This window comes from Alexandromys fortis, unplaced genomic scaffold (genome assembly GCF_014885135.2).
Source record: "Alexandromys fortis isolate MF-2015 unplaced genomic scaffold, M_Fortis_MF-2015_v1.1 scaffold_74, whole genome shotgun sequence".
NCBI lineage: Eukaryota > Metazoa > Chordata > Mammalia > Rodentia > Cricetidae > Alexandromys > Alexandromys fortis.
The window spans coordinates 4,731,185-4,748,361 of NW_026068008.1; positions in this window are offsets into that span (position 1 = coordinate 4,731,185).

Genomic DNA, 17,177 nt, shown 5'->3' on the forward strand with positions numbered 1-17,177 from the left:
ACGCTGATTTCATGAATCCCACCTTAGGGGGAGACAGTCTGTTCACACGAATGAAGCTTGCTTTAGCTAATTTGTTCGTGGTTTGGGTTGGTGGTCTTGCTCCTCGAGTCTGAGGGGTTAATGTAGGAGAAAGGACCAGGTGGCTATGAGAGGAAACGCTGTGGGTTTTAGGTAAGAAATAGTGGAGCAGATACTGCAGCACAGGCACAGAAGCAGAACAACCAAAGCTTAAAAAAATGTGGTTATGCGAGGGCAAAGAATGAAAAATAAAAACAAAGGAGTCTTTCCGGGTCGGGCGGGCGCTGCATGGCGCTGGATGGGCGCTCCCTTGAGAGGGGTTCCAGAGTCAACGCTATTGGAGGAGCTGTTGTTGGTGTCTCAAGTCCAAACGTGTCAGATCAGATTCCTTCTGTGGGCAGTGTCTCGGAGGGGTTCAAACAAGTAACCCTGTTTCTGTTGGATTGAATTTCTACCCAGAAGTCACTGGGGGTAGGTAGGTCAGCCCTCCCTTAGCAATTGTCTAGTCCTCAACTGGAGCGCAGCTCAAGGTAATTTCCATCCACTTTCTTTCTACGCTGGACCGCCAGTTTCCCCCACGTGAGTGTCACTGTCTAGGTTCTCTGTGTGGCCAGCTCCATCCTCGCATTTACCTTGCTGGCAGGGTGCGCTGGTGTTTCCAGAGCCTGAGCTGTCTGCAGACTCCTGTGTGGTGTTCATGTGGTTCTGTGGGTTTCCAGGTCTCTTGGCTCTGCCTCCTGTAGAACCGCTTTAATTAGGGTTGCAGGGTCTTAAAACAAGTGATGTAGACCGGCAGGCGCCTGGTGGTTCCCAGCATCTGCTTCATGAAACGTGGCTCTGCTTTCAAACCTGTGTTTTTGCTGTATTCCCTTCTGGAGCCGGGAGGGACAATTCTTCCCTTCCCCGTCGCTGCGTTCAGGGCTGTGGGTTAGTTGGTAGTGTTCCTATCTAATCCTGCGTGTTGTCTCCTTCCCAGTGCTCTTTAGGAAGACCCTCCACTGCTTTCCCACACTCCTCCTTCCTGAGCAGCAGGGTTTTATTTGGATTCCTGGAGTCAGGAGCTGCAGTGAAACAAACATTTAGGCTGAGTCTGTGTGGTTAGGTAACCTGCAGCGGGAAACATTGTAATTGTGGGCAGTGTTGTTTTGTGGAGGCTGGGACTAAGGAAGCCACCTGGGCAGCGTAGTCTTCCCGTCTCCAGAGAGGCAGCATCCAACTGTCCCAGGCTCCCGACACAAGAACTTCCCCCACCAAGATGGCCAGGACCAACAGACTATAAGCCAGAAGCAATTCTTCCTGCATTGTGACTGCTGGGAGACTGTGAACAGCAAATCAAACCCCACTACCGTGACTTCTCTCCATGGTGGACCACAGCATCCATCCCTAGTGGACCACAGCATCCATCCTTCCTGCATCCTGACTGCAGACTTCCTTCCTGTATCGTGACTGCAGGTACAACGCGAACAGCAAATCAAACCCCACTGTCATGATTTCTCTCCGTGGTGGACCACAGCATCCATCCCTGGTGGACCACAGCATCCGTCCCTCCTGCATCCTGACTGCAGACTTCTCTCAGTGGTGGATCACAGCATCCATCCCTTCCCGTATCGTGCCTGCAGGTACAACACGTGGTGGACTGTACCCTAAAGCTGAGCTATCGTCAGGACTTCCTTTCCTAAGTCACTTTTGTCAGGTACTTGACACTTCAACAAAGAAAGTTTCTAATACACAGTTAAAATAATAGAAATGAGTAAATTGAAAATTTATTAAAGACAGAGACAACAACTCCGAATTGTGCATATTAAATATTATCATAAAAACATCCAGGGCAAAAAAAAGATATGGTTTATATTTGATATATCCCCCATGGGTTCATACAGTGTACTCTTGATTCCCAGGAAGGTTCTGGAAACGTTAGGTAGGGAGTACTTGTAGGAATTAGATGGCGGAGGTTAGCCCTTTGAAGGTGCATCACAAGGTGAACTGCCTCCTTTAGTACAGGCTCTTGCTTTCTTGCTATTCTGATGCATTGCTAGCTCTGAATAGACAGAACCAAAGCTCTGAGACCAGAAGCCAAAATAAGTATTTCCTTTAAAATTTCTCTTCAGGTATTTTGGTCACAGATATGCACAGGATCTATCTGTGTTCTCTTCTGAATTTGACAAAGAAGTCTCAGTGAATGAAATCCACCGTTGAGACTGAGAGGTAAACGGAGAGAAGGAACACACAGATTCGGCTGGTTCCATCTTAACTGGGGCAGTCGCTCAGCCATCTCAGATAAATCTTGGGATGTATCTCCTCCCTTAGGTCAGGCAAGTCCATAAAATACGAGCTGGCCAGTCATCTGAGACCTTGGGATTTTCAATCCTCAGCCAGCCTGATTCTCCCTTGGGAGTTGTTTTCTTTGCAGAATGTCATCGTGTGCTGTTACTCATAGTCGCCACGAGGCGGCGCTCTAATCCCGTCCTAAATGCGAGGAAGGTGCACTTACTGCCGTTGTAGAAAATTGACAGCAGTTTGTATTCTATTAATTGGGCTTTGTAAATGGAAATAATTGCTTCAAAATGAGGCAATAGGCCAGACCATATGGTTTAACGAAATCTCTGAGCGCATACGGTGTTTGAGAAGGCGTTTGTTTGCATTCTTTCTTCTCTCATCAGTACAGCTGGGGTCAGGCTACGGGAGGCTATGACACTTGGGAGTGCGTGCCCACCTTCCACTGTAGACACTGGGACTGTAGAAACTGGAACGTGATACCTATGCTTAGGGAAGCAATTTATGGAAGACTCAGTAACCTTGATCAGAATAGATGTTAGTCTAACCAGCAGTCTAAGATACCTGGGCTCAGGCTCCTCTTTGCAGAAGGGACAGAAGCTGGGGGAACCATTGCCTTCCTTACAGGCGGGGTCCAGGCACTGCACTGTGTCCCGCAGTCTCGCCTTTCATTCTCGCAGGAATCCACCTAGACGAGCGTCCTTTAACGAAGAAGCAGAGGTTCAGAATGATCTGCTCTGGCTTGTGAAGGGCTGGGGATTGCGGCTCTGTGTGTTTCCTGTTGCTTTTAAAGCTAACAGATCGTCAGAGGATACGGGGCTTGCAATGAGCCATCTTAAATCTTACAGGCCGGAAGTCAAACACTCAAGGGTCTCAGAAGGCTACAAAGACGGTGGGTAGTAGGGCTGTCATCTTCTGGGACTAACTGGTATTCCTACCTCTCCCTCAATCTTCAAAGCCACCTCGTTGCACTTATGATCATAGCCAGGAGATGGCGCTCTGCTTCACAGGGATACCAGACAATCAAGGGTAGTCTTCTCATTCCAAGGCCTGTCCCCTCAGCCCATCTGCAAGGCCACTCAAAAAGGATGGGGCCTTTGGGAGTTAAGTTGACACAGCTCTTGCTTTGGGAGTCGGTTCATGTATAATTCTCTTCAGTATTTTGAATTGGCATGAGTGTGGGGGCTCCTTGTTATTAATTGAAACATGCAACAATCTATATTGAAATATCTCGGAGTGTCTCTAAGCATGGATTACTAATGCACCAGTGTGTGCCAGGCATCCTATTAGGTGGTAAAAAGCCGAGCTCTTTTCTCTCCAGGCAGTAGGGGCGAGGGAAGCTGCAGAAGCAGGTTAGTGTAACTAAGCCACACTGGCCGTGTGGGAGGAACCGCATTAGGGAAGGGACAGGGGCGAGAGTTTAGACTCAGTGTTCTGTGATTTCTAAAGCAGCCATGCACTCCGAGTGCCTTTTCCTCTTCTCACTGTGGGTTCTGTGGCCAGGCAGAGTAAACCCTGTTCAGAGCAAAGAGCATCACACTAAGTTAACCATGGCCGAAGGCTGCTACGCTTCTGTTCTGAATGCAAGGGTCCTGGGTGGCCCTGAAATAAACTCTGAACTTGACAGGTAAAAATGTTCGTCTTGGTTGTCTCCATGTTCAGGACTCACGAGGCTCTGGCTCCCTGAAGCTGCACCCGGTAAGTTCCCTCCTGTCTGCAGGGCTTCCCACTCCTCCTCTAGAATGCAGAGAATGAAGGCGAGGGTCCGCCTCACTCTTCGCTGCTGAAGCTAAGGAGGTAAGTAAGGGCCAGCATCCTTCCTGGAACCTGCAAAGGAATGGAAGGAATTCTGAAGAAGAAAGTAGAGATCGGGGGAGATGTCTTTGTTATAGTTACTACTGATGGGATGAGACACCATGGCCAAAAGCAGCGTGGGGAGGAAAGGGTTTATTTTGCCTACACTTCTGAATCACTGTTCATCACAGAAGACAGTCAGGGCGGGAACCTGGCAGCAGGAGCTGATACAGAAGCCATGCGACTACTGCTTGCTGGCTTGCTCAGTCTGCTTCTTGAGGAACCCAGGACTGCCGTCCCAGGATGTCCCCACCCACGATGGGCGGGGCCCACCGCATTCAGTTGTTAAGAAAACGCCTTACAGGCAGTATGGAGGCACTTTCTCAATTGACTGTAGACCTCGCTGGTGACTCTGGCCTGTCAAGCTGACTTAATCCAGCCACTGCAGGAGAGCAGCTTTATAAGGGGCTGAGATTTCTGTTTGTTTGGAAGCACGACCTCCGCTCCCTGGCCCCCTTTTATCCAGAGAGTCTGGACTGTTTGGTTGGGGGCTTCACCTCAGCTCTTGGCATCCAGTTTGGAATGTTGGGTGGAAAGTTATATTTCAAAGTCCCCTCCCCGGGAGCTGCCTCAGTCCAAACCCCACCTCTGAGAAAGCCCACCAGACCGTGACCTGTAGAAGGAGCAGCAGGCTTCACCCGCCACGGCACCAGCTAGCTTTACCCAAATTAATTACATGGAAATTGTATTCTTTTAAACACTGCCTGGCCCATTAGTTCCAGCCTTTAATTGGCTGATTCTTACATCTTGCTTTAACTAGGAAAGATCTTAACCTGCGTCTGTGTCAGGTGGGAGAATCATGGTGACTGCCTCACTGCCTTCTTTCTCCCAGCATTCTCTCTGTCTACTCCGCCTACCTAATTTTCTGTCCTATTAAAGGGCCAAGGCAGTTTCTTTATTAACCAATGAAATCAACACAGAACAGAAGACTCCCACATCAGTGACCTCTCCCCAGGAAGGGTCAAGATCACTCCCACAGGCTGTTTAAACTGCTCCCCAGAGAACAAACATGTGGTCTTCCTGGTTTTCCTTCCCCTTCTGTGAGTTTTCCCAAAGGGCCACCTGGGAGCACTGGCACCCATTAAACCTGGGTTTCTTCTAATTTGGTTTGATTTGACCTGTCTTGCTTGAGCTCCTGTCAGGATAGATGTCCTGTTTTGCTTCCAGATCCTTGGGTTCCTAGTCTTTAGCTGAGTCCAGGAACCGTGGGCTAACATGAGGAGTTAGCACTTGCTCCAGGGGCTCAGGGTCTGTGGGGCCAGAGGATAGTGTTGGTAGGGTGCTCAAGGTCCATGGGACCAGGAGATAGTTTTGGTAGGGTGCTCAAGGTCCGTGGGGCTAGGGGATAGTGTTGGTAGGGTGCTCAAGGTCCATGGGGCTAGGGGATAGTGTTGGTAGGGTGCTCAAGGTCCGTGGGGCTAGGGGATAGTGTTGGTAGGGTGCTCAGGGTCCGTGGGGCCAGGAGATAGTGTTGGTAGGGGAATTAGGGTTTGTGGGGCCAGGGGGTAGTGTTGGTAGGGGGCTCAGGGTCTGTGGGGTCAAAGGGTAGTGTTGGTAGGGGGCCCAGGTGTCTGTGGCCACCTCAGGTGGAGGTTGTTGTCTTGGTTGGTGGCATTATAATGTGATCCAGAACACTCAATTAGCCTATGAAATAGACTTGAACGCAGGGGTCAGGAATGAGATGGAGAACTCCATCCCCTGGCTCTGATGAACGTGTGTTTCACAGATCACACCTGAAGGACTCTAGCAGGCAAACACAGGCCCAAGCATAGCAAACAGAGGCCCAAGCATGCCAAACATGGCACCAATAGGTTTTGCCTTTTACCCTTCTCTCCCTTGCTAACCCATTAGATTGTATTTCTAAAGCCAGCCCCCAAGGCCTATTATGACTCATTCCTGAGACTGATCACCAAGGTGCAACTATCAAAACACCAAGGTCCAGCAACCAAAATTTATTATTTTGACTAAACTAATTAAAATACACAATCAGAACTCACTAACCCATCCTAGCTCCTTCTAACACAGCTCCGTCTTTTCCCTCATAAATCAGCACTTGCAAAGCTGTTTGTTGCTGTTTCTGCCCTATTCAGATTCAGCCTCCTTGTCTCTTGGCTTCACTTAATAAAGGGGGGGGGGCAGGGAGGAGCACCCAGTTTTCTTTAAGGGGATGGCCACTGGGAGTTTGACCATGCCCCAGTGAGTTAGGGCAGCCCTAACTGGACTTGGTATCTTTTTTCTTCTTTTGATTTGAGGGAGGCCATAATGGTGCAAGGTGGACCTGGGAGGACTGGAAAGCGAATGGGGTCAGGGTGCATTATGTGAAATTTCCAAATAATCAATAAAAACATTAAGTTAAAGCAACAACAAAAATGAATTTCTTTGCGTTTGGTTTGTGCTTAGAAATTTGCGTTTGTGTTTGTGTTTGGGTGTGCCTAACCTGGGGTCCAGAGAGGAGCACCGTGAGGTGCGCTGGTCCGGCTGCCTTGAAAGTGGCATCGGGAACGACACAGTCTCTCTGCAGGAGAGACGGATAGGAATCGCTGGGCGGGCAGTCAAGCAGCCGTTTTGCCACAAGGCTGCAGTGCCCACTGTGTCTCTCATCACCTTCCAGATTTGAGGTTTCATTGTGAAACGAGCAGCTAGGAGTGAAGGCTTGGAAGGTTCTCTTGGGATGCAGGTTTCGGGCTAGTCAGCTAGGTGAAGTTGGTCTGCAAACTGCTACCCTGCTGGGAACGTGGAAGAGCTTCCTGTATTCCTGGCATGCGTGAATATGGCAGCTTCCCGGAAGGATCTATGTGCTGCGGTAAGTTGGTCCAACTGCTTTCTGAAGTACTTTTGGTTATTAAGCTACTAGGCTCTATTACTTGTGTGTGGATTATAAAATATTGATTGGCTGGGGCCTAAGAGTTATGAATACTATTTATTTATTTTTGAGTCAGACACTCAGTATAAAATACAATCTAGACTGGCCGTGAACTTGTGACCCTTCTTCCTCAGACTCCTGAGTCAACTTTACAGGCACTTACCTCACATTTGGCTCCAAATAGTCTATTTGTGTTTTTATTTTTTTATGTTTATTTTATGTGCGTTGGTGTTTTGCTTGTATGTATATGTCTGTGTGAGGATGGCAGATCTCACTGGACCTGGAGTTGCAGACGTTTGTGAGCTATGATGTGGGTGCTTGGAATTGAACCCAGGACCTCGGGAAGAGCAGCCAGTGCTCTTAACCACTGAGCCATTTCTCAGCCCCCAAATAGTCCATTTCTAAGTGCTCTTTTCAGGACTGTTCAAATACAAGAAGTAAGTATTGAGCCCCTGAAGAGTTTGTCCCGACCTGTTACTAGGACAGAGGTAGTGAGGGTCCTTAGAGTCCACTCTCATGGATAGACGTAAATGAAGAAATGCAACTCAGTGTGGCAGGTAGGCTGCAAGAGGAACATTCTATGGTAGCGCTAACTTCCTGGGAACTCTGGGAGGAGCAGCACATAACAGATGGAACAAAGAAGGATTAGCACAAGGCTGGTGGCGATCACTGCTGTGCAGAGGAGACAGGAGAAATATTAGTGTCATGAAGGTCTTTGCTCATTGTAGCACATGTCAAAGACACATCCTGCCACGCAGAGAGCCAGAAATCTGTGTGGATTAGAGATTAAACTCCCCTGGGCTATGGAGCCGGGGAAATGACTCACTGGATACTCACTGGATAAAGTGCTGTGCTTGCTGTACAAGAATGAGAACCTGTGTTAAAATAGCTAGAACCCACACGAAGCAGGCTGTGGGAGTGTGCGCCTGTAAGCCCAGCACTCCTATGGTGAGACAGGAGGCAGAAACAGCAGAATTCCCGGAAGCTGGTTGACCAGTTGGCCTGGCAAATGCAGCTTGTACAACAAAGAGACTCTGTCTCAAACAAGGTGGAAGGTGAGGACAGACAGGCGAGGTTGTCTTCTGACCTCCACAGATGCAGTGTGGTACAGGCATACTTATGTTCATAACTACAAGAACTGGATACGTGGCCAGCGAATATAGTGTTTCTGTTATCCTCTGTTCCAGAGCTCCATTGAAGAAGGTAGGGATCTCAGGATAGAGGGGTGAACGGGAGGGAGTTCTTATTCATAATTCAAGTTACCTTTCTAAAGTTTAGAAGACAGCTGGCGAAGAAAGGTGTGGAAAAGGGGTTCAAACAATGTCTACTTTTAACTACGTTAAATTAAAACCGGTGCCATATGAGTAGTCAGCTTCCAGTGAGCACTCTTTTATCATGTGACCATTTTGCACCTTGAAAATGAAGAAATGCCTGTGTGTAATGTCTTTGTCTTGACAGCAAACAAAATCACCACTATTCCCTTGACACAGTTGACACACAAGCCAAAAGGAAAAAAAGGCTTCCAAGAAAAACTTAGAGGAATCTGAAACTTGATCCTGACTAGATCAATGTTTACTTTTTGATTTCTTTGTGACCATAATTAATACCTCTGTGAAACTGATACATTTATGTGAAAATTTTTAATTTTCAGTGCTTATAAAAACAATTCTTAAGCATTATATAATGGCACATGAAGGTGGACTGTGTCTAGGCATTATTTCCCTGTAGAGAGGAAATGTGGAGAAAAATATTGCTTCAAGGTTTTGAGGTAGGGATGTGTTCCGAACATTCGAGAAACAGGAATGGGCCACTAAGGCCTGTGAATTTAACAAGTACTGGGAGACAAGACTGAAAAGGTTAATCCCCCATTTATTGCCTAGTTGGGTGCTTTAAAAACATTTCACGGCAGTGTCTGGGCTCTGGCATCTCTGCACAGGCCCATGAAGGTAGACACTGCAGGCACCATCTTTGCTTAGCTCTTGACTCTCGGGGAGCTGTTATCTTCTTGGAGCACAGTGTAGCAGGCTCTGGGGAAACAGAAGTGTCTAGTGAGGAGAATACCATAGTTACCTGACACAGAAACCAGCACACTGCTCAGCATGGACAGGGTGTCCCTGCTTCCCGGGATCAACGAAGCTGAGTAAAAATTTTAAGCATACTGCTGGGCATATTGTATACTCTATCCAAGTATACTCTATCTATTGTATACTCTATCCAAGTATACTCTATCTATTGTATACTCTATCTATTGTATACTCTATCCAAGTATACTCTATTGTATACTCTATCCAAGTATACTCTATCTATTGTATACTCTATCCAAGTCCTCCTTTACACATGATCACCGATACTCAGAAAAGTGAATGAATGTGCCTCTTTGATAAGAAGCGGAACATAAATGTAAGCATAGGTCTATACAAATTTGAAATAGGTTCTTAACTAGAAGAAATTAGGAGGTGGGATTGAGCATGGGAGGCTCTAGGGCTCTAAGACCTGTTGCAAACTCAGAAACGTTTGGCAGACACAAAGCACTGGAAAGGAAAGTCAAGCATTTGACAAACCTTCTGTTTATGTGCTCGTGTAGACAAGAGCAGGCCTCAGGAGAGCAGCTGTCATCCAGTTGAGAAATGAAGGAGTTCCCAGTGTCTTAGTTTATGACTTTTAGTAGAGCTAACACAGGTCTTGCTTTGTCCCCGAAGTTGTTCACATATTACAAAACCACCCTCCAGGGCCTTGCAAATGAGCTGCTATCCTCTTGGAGCAGAGTGGGTGGAGGTCAAAGGACGAATCTACTAGACTGTCCTCCTGCCTTCACACTAGCAGCCTTTTTCCCTGGCCATCTTTCTGCCATCTGAGATGGCACATGTTGTGACATTTTCTTCCCTTACCGGACTGCACATTCTTTAGCTAATTCAAGTAGACACAAGTTCACATTTCTTCCTTTGCCAGCTATGCCCAGAAACCCTTTTCTGTTTTAGGCTGGGTGTGATGCACATGCCTGTAATCCTAGCACTCAGGAAGCAGAGGTAGGAGGCTGATCACAGCTTCTAAGTCTACATGTAGAGTTCCAAGATAGCCCAGGTTACATAGTTTACCTGTCTGTGTAGGTAAGGTCAACCCTCAGGTGAGTTGTGGCCATCCAGCTGACAGACGACAGACAGCTCTCAGGGTCTTAGTTTATGGTTTTCAGTGCACACAATAAAGGCCTTTCTCCGGCTCTAAAGCTGTTCACATGTTATAAAATGACCCTCCAAGATCCTAAACAGTATTTCCTCAAAAACAATAAACAAATAAAAACCAGAGTTAGTGATTGCCCTTCAGGGCTGCGGTGGCCTTGCCGGGTCTAAAGCTGCACCGTGTTTACACATGCAGGAGACGACAGGCCCTTCAGGGCTGCGGTGGCCTTGCAGGGTCTAAAGCACTTGCAGCAGGAGAGTCGGATCCAGGGGTTTCTTTGTTCCTGTGACTCTGGTATACCATCACCCAATGTGCCCTGCAAGAACCTGAGAGGACTTCGCATGCGGATCCACAGAAGATCCGGACAGCGCTGTCCTCAGTGATTTGTGTCCTCAGGAATCAATCTTTTGCCATGTTTTCTGCTGCATTTAGTTCAGGCGGTCCACTGTCCAGTTTTCCCAGCTTCCAGCCCTGTGTGGATGTATGTGGGCTGGGTCATCTGAGACCCATCAGTCTTGCCAGGCCTTCACTCACCTTTCAGCTCCAACTGAACCATTTCCTTTAAGTTGCCACATAAAATATGACCACACTGTTACTAGTTCAATCTTGTTTTTATTCCAAACATCTAATATTTTATATATTTAAAAATCATTTTTATTTGATAACTCCCATTTATTGAATGAGGAGACCTGGTCAGTCCTCATCAACTTAGACCACGAAACCCAATATGGACAAGTTCAGCAGAACCGCCATATATGGGCTGCCCGTGCCTGTTTCAGCATTGCCAGGGCATACATTTCATTTTTCATTTATTAAATGCATAGTTTGGAAAACAGTGAGAACAGACACTACTTGTAATCTGGGTAGTTCTTATTTAATCCCTGGAATTAAAATGCAGGGTAAATGATCAGAATGATACGGCTAATGACCACCAGAACTGGTTTAATAAAGCTCTACTGTATTTTACGTCGCAGAGACATTTCTGAGTGACCACTGAGAATGCACACTGTGTTCCATCTGTGCAGAAGAAGCTGCCATGTTATAGCCGGGGGTAGAGGGGAGTTTGCTCATAATTCACTTAGGCTGGTCAATACGGTAATCTGGGTGGCAAGATATTTTTACAGGAGAGAAGCTGAAACAGATGATAGGGCAATATTTATATATATTACTTATTACTACCTTAAATTAATTAGTATATTATTTGTTTAAAATAGTTTCATAAAGTTACAGCTTCCCAGGGGCTGAAGAATGGCTCGGTGCTGAAGAGCACTTTCTGGTATTTCAGAGGACCCTGGTTCAGTTCCCAGTCATAAGGGGTCTTACAACTGTCAGTAGCTCCAGTTCCAGGGACTCTGACTTCTGCAGGGACCAGGCATGCATATGTGCACTGTCATACATGTAGGCAAAACAATCCATACACATAATTTTTAAAATATATACCTATTTTATGAAAAATGAGAAAAGATGGGCAAGTGAAAAGAAGAAAAAGATTCCTTCATAATCCATGGAAAAAGTACAGCCATCATTCCACTATTCTTGCTGTGCAGACACACAGCACATGATTTTCAACCTCTGCCAGCGAGGTCCTGCTGCTTGAGCCTGCTTCTTGCTATTCCGTGAACACCACTCCTCCTCTCTGGCTGTGTCACTTCTCCAAAAATGTCAGTGCAGGAGGCTTGTGTGTCGGCAGTGACCTGACAGCCGTCCGTACGGAAATGTCGTGTTGAGTGTTTGAGAACAGTGCACTGTGTGTCGGCAGTGACCTGACAGCCGTCCATACGGAAATGTCGTGTTGAGTGTTTGAGAACAGTGCACTGTTCGTCTTGAGAGCGTACATATCAGGCATTTGTTTTCAGTTTTCTCATGGAAAGACTGCTATAAACATCTCTGACAGTTGGATCTTGTCAAGTTAGTCCCACCAGCCAGGCAGCGTTCATGTCCACACACTGCAGTGGAAACACAACCACCCCACCCCACGGCCATGGCTGTCTTGCACTTCTGACTACTTATGAGCTCAAATGTACTGTGTTTGAATGTCTTTTTCTTACCATTTGTTTTACACAGTAACTTTTTACTAAAATAAGCAAAAATGAAACTGTGTGGTACTGTGCTATTTTGTATTTCTTTGGAAAGAAAACACAATATTCTGTGATAACCAATAACTTGAGGAAAGAAAAGCAAATGAACTGGATGAGACGCCTGGGCCTGTAGGTGTATTTCCAGGACACTTGTCACCGTGGCACGTGTGGAGTCTTGTCTTTCTGACCTTTATTTCCGTTCTGCTACCATATGGGCCTCTACCGCCTTCTAGTCAGGGCGGCATGTGTGAGAGACACAGAGGAGAAGGCGAATACCTGATAATCTGACCTCAGTTCCATGAAGACAGGCACTTCCCCTTCATTTAGGACAACTGTATCTAGCATCTCCTAGAGCACTTCAGCTGGATTCTCGTCACAGTGTCTAGCATGCTCCACTGAGCCAGGATTGTGGGTCTAAGGCGCCACCACCCTCTCAGTCAGGAGCGTGACACCAAAGAGTAGCAGGCCTCGGACTAAAATGTTTTTTCAAACATCTCTTGCTTTTGACTTTTAATTTCTCTAATAACCCAGTTTCAGGTTTTATGATGTCAGTCACTCCATAACAACTGAATATGCACTGTGTGATAGCTCTTTTTCTAAGTACAAGGTACAGGGGAAAGACTAGAGGGAAACAGAAAATGTTTCCTGAAGCAACTGCGGAGGAAGACAGGTGAGACAGACGATTAAAAAGCAGACAGTAAACTTAGAATTGGGGCACTGTGAGGATGCTTTCGGTGGATAATGAGATTAGACCTGAGAAGGAGACCCCAGCAAGGGGATTAGGTCCTTTATTATTTATTGTCCAGGGATGTGTCAAGGTGGGGAAGGCACTGGGGTCTGACTGGCTGGGGAGCAGGCAGGCAGCATGAGGACAGTTGGCAACAGTTGGGTTTCTATCTTGGTGATAAAGACTGTGACCACAAGCAACTTGAAGAAAAAGGAAAAAAAAGACAGAAAAGTAGATGTTAGACTGGAGACTAACTGACAAGTTGGGGCTCTCAACGGAAGGATAACAGAGGGAAATGGGAGGTGAATATAATTATAAAACAAACTGTCAAAAAATAAAAATGGCATCAGGATGCATGGTCTGTGCTCGAGCAAAGGAAGTGATCACGTGAACATACATGAGTCCTACCTTGCCAGCTCCTCAATCTTCAACATCTTGCCTCTAGACCTATGAGAAAATAAATTTGTTGTTTAAGCCATCCAGTTTGTGACTTTTACTATAGCAGCCTGAGTTTGATATATATATGTACGGTCTATTTCATACATACTTTGTGCAGAAATAGGAGTGTCTTACTTAGGGTTTCTATTGCTGTGAAGAGACACCATGAACAAGGCAACTTATAAAAAAGAGAGCATCAACTGGGGACTTGCGCACAGTTCAGAGGGTCAGTGCATTACCATCACGGCAGAGAACACAGTGGCAAGCATGCTGTTGGGAATAGCTGAGAGTGCATGTGATCCATAAGCAGAGAGAGAAGGAGTGGGCCTGGCAGGAGCTTTTGAGACACACTTCCTCCAACAAGGCCATGCCCTCAAATCCTTCTATTCCTATCAAATGGCTCCACTCCCTGGTGAAGAAGCATTCAAATAGATGAGCCTATGAGGGCCCTTCTTAGCCAAAGCGCACCATTTCAGTCCCTGGCCTTCCTAGGCTTGTAGCTCTATCACAATGCAAAAGTGCATTCAGTCCAACTTCAAAAGCTGCCATAATCTATAACAGTCTCAACACTCTTTAAAAACTCAAAGTTCAAAGGCTCCTCTATAAGAAAGCAGCAGATCATATACTTCCAATATACAATGGTATAGAATACATTACAATTACTTCCAGCATACAATGGTATAGAATAGACATTACAATTACTTCCAGCATACAATGGTATAGAATAGACATTACAATTACTTCCAGCATAAACTGGCACAGCAGACTAAATACTCGATTCTAAAATGGAGGAAAAGCAGCATAGTGAGGAAATTCTGGACCCATGTAAGACCTAACGCCAGCAGGGCAAACTCCAAACTCTGCATCTCCGTGTCTGATGGTAAAGCGCTCTTCTGATTGGTCCCCAACTCCTTTCAGCTTTGTTGACTGGAACACACTTCTTTCTCTTGGGCTGGTTCCAAATGCAGTCTGCAGCTTTCTTTGGCAAGTATTCTACAATTTTGGCATCTCCAGCATCTTAGCATCTGCAACACAATCTAGGCTTTACCTTCAAGATTCAGAGGCCAAGGCCTCTCTGGATGCTTCATGCAGACATGCACCTGACACACACCTAACTTCAGTGGCATTAGCTGGGGAGGGAGATTCCACCCCCACCTCTTGTGTTCTTTACTGTAAAGCCGGACTCACATGGCCAAAGCTAAGCTGCCAAGCTGTGTTACTTGCTGAGACTGGAACATGACTCCTTCTTTCGATTGCATTTGTATCAGCTTTCTGTTGGTGATGGTTTCCCCACTGCTTAAGCCTTTCTTTAATTCCTTGTCACAAGCTGGAAGCTTAGCTGGGTGGGGTCTTGCTCTGAGGTCACCACCCCCTTTATTCCATTTATTATCAGGCTTTTCTTTCATGTGTTTATCTCCTTGAGCACTGGACTTAGCTCAATCACACTTCCTGGTGTTGCTTTTCTCAGACCATACATTTTGTATTTCTCTTTGTCTATCTTGCTCCTTTTCGTTATAGATTTGCATAAGAGTGATTACCAATAACTGCAGAACTAAGTCAATACTAGGTTGTCTTGAAATCTCTGCAAGAATGATCAGTCTCTAGATCACTTACTAGTATTCTTCCCCTCCGGAACCCCTTCAGCTGGGACTTCACAGTTGAAATCCCCCTTAGCACTGTTCTCTGTGCTCCTACTAGGATGGCCCACTTCCGTGTCCAGCTGCTTTTCTAGTCCAAAGTCTCCAAACCATCCATATTCCTCAACAAAAACCATGGTCAGGCCTGTCACAGTAATACCCCAGTCCCTGGTACCAACTATGTGTTAGACCAAGGCAAATGTAACTAGGGACTTCCTTACCATTTCAGAGTTTAGTTCATGGCAGGGAGCATAGTGGCATGCAGACAGGCATGGTCTGGAAAGAGAGAGAGAGAGAGAGAGAGAGAGAGAGAGAGAGAGAGAGAGAGAGAGAGAGAGAGAGAGAAAGAAGAAGAAGAAGAAGAAGAAGAAGAAGAAGAAGAAGAAGAAGAAGAAGAAGAAGAAGAAGAAGAAGAAGAAGAAGAAGAAGAAGGAGGAGGAGGGAGGGAGAGAGACTGGGGTTGGCATGGGCCTTTGAACTCAGAGCCTACCCACAGTGACACACTTCTTCCAACAAGGTCACACACTTCCTAATCCGGCTCAGATAGTGCTACTACCTAGTGACTAAGCAAATGTATGAGCCTATGGGGGCCATTCTCATTCAAACTACTATAAGGAGTCTCATATTTTTCAATAAACGTCTTTTCATTTTCAAGAAAACAAATTTTATCCATCTAATTCTGCTTTGTTAACAAAATATACAGTACCTTTTGTTGCTAAAATTCCTCTGGAGGTCCTCACAACAAAGGCAGGAGTCCACCCAAATTCATTCTGGGGAACCACTGAATTTACAGAACTTCCTTACAGAGCCTAGGTGGTGGGGGTTACTTAATGTGGGCACTTCTCAAGCCTAACCAGCAGCAAGTGAAAAGACTTACCCAGCAGGGATGAGTGCTTCTCCAGTAGCCATACAGGTAGAGGCCAGTTTAAGACCTCCCTGGGTCTCTGTACACTATAGGACCCTCCCACTGTCCATGTGCAGAGTTGCCAGATGGTGGTGAGCATCTGGGTACTCAAGAGAGAATCTCATGCCTTACTCCACCTCTCTATGCAGGGGTGAACTGCTGACCAGCCCAGTTGGTATCTTTTGCAAAGGAGCAGGGGAAACACAACTGTACTCCCCAAGACGACAGTTGCTTGGCTTGGAGGACAGTCACTTGGAGGACAGACATTATAGACAGAAAAGCCTTTTTTGAACAGCTCCCCCCCCCCCCCATTTATAATTTGTATTCCAAATTTCAGGCAGATTTTCTCAGTATCATAAAACCCTCAATTTGTAGTGGTTTAACAAAGAGCCTTCCCCTCCTCCTGGCCCCACCCCCCCCTCAGAGGGAAAGGCTTCCCATGGAGAGTCTACAGTCTAGCACATTGCCTTCAGGCAGGACCAAGGGCCTCTGAGTGGTTGATTACCTTCTTACAGGAACACATTCCCAAAGTCAACCAGTTGCTTCCTACTTGTCTCTTTAGCCACAATGAGGGCATGGGCTTGATCTACCTCCTGGGAGCTGGGAAACACAGCGCTTAGCTTTCCCAAATCCTATCTTTGCAAAAACTCTGTTCCCCTTTGTTTGCTCATGGACAGTGGATGCTGTCTAAAGAACCAAGAAATTTGGGCAGAAGACCAACTAAGGAGTCCATGGAGGGGCTCTGGCTGCACTTTTTCAAAGGGGTGTGTAGCACTACGTGAGGTGCGGCTACCTTCAGCTACACACATTGTATCAAGATTACTTTATCCTCACTATTACAAAGCATTCCACTTCACTTCTCATGCACAACCTGGATGTTTGCTCTTTACTTTGTGTAGAGATGACACAGGTCTTCGCAAATGACAAATGCAAGCTTTTGTCTTTACATACATAGGTAATGTATGTCTCATTTGAAACTGTGGTCAACCCATTGTCCTTTGATGGGCTACTAATTGCTAGCATTTAAAATGTGCTACCCGAAGTTACTAATAAATGCTAAGGCAGAGCAATTTAGCTTTCTGCAATCAGTGAGTGGCAGGATTCTTGAGCTGAAGTTGAAAGATTATTCACAGTACCTGTTGTTTCAGCTACATTCCAGCTTACTTTAAAGGGCACGACACCTATTCACAAAGACTTTACAGAACAC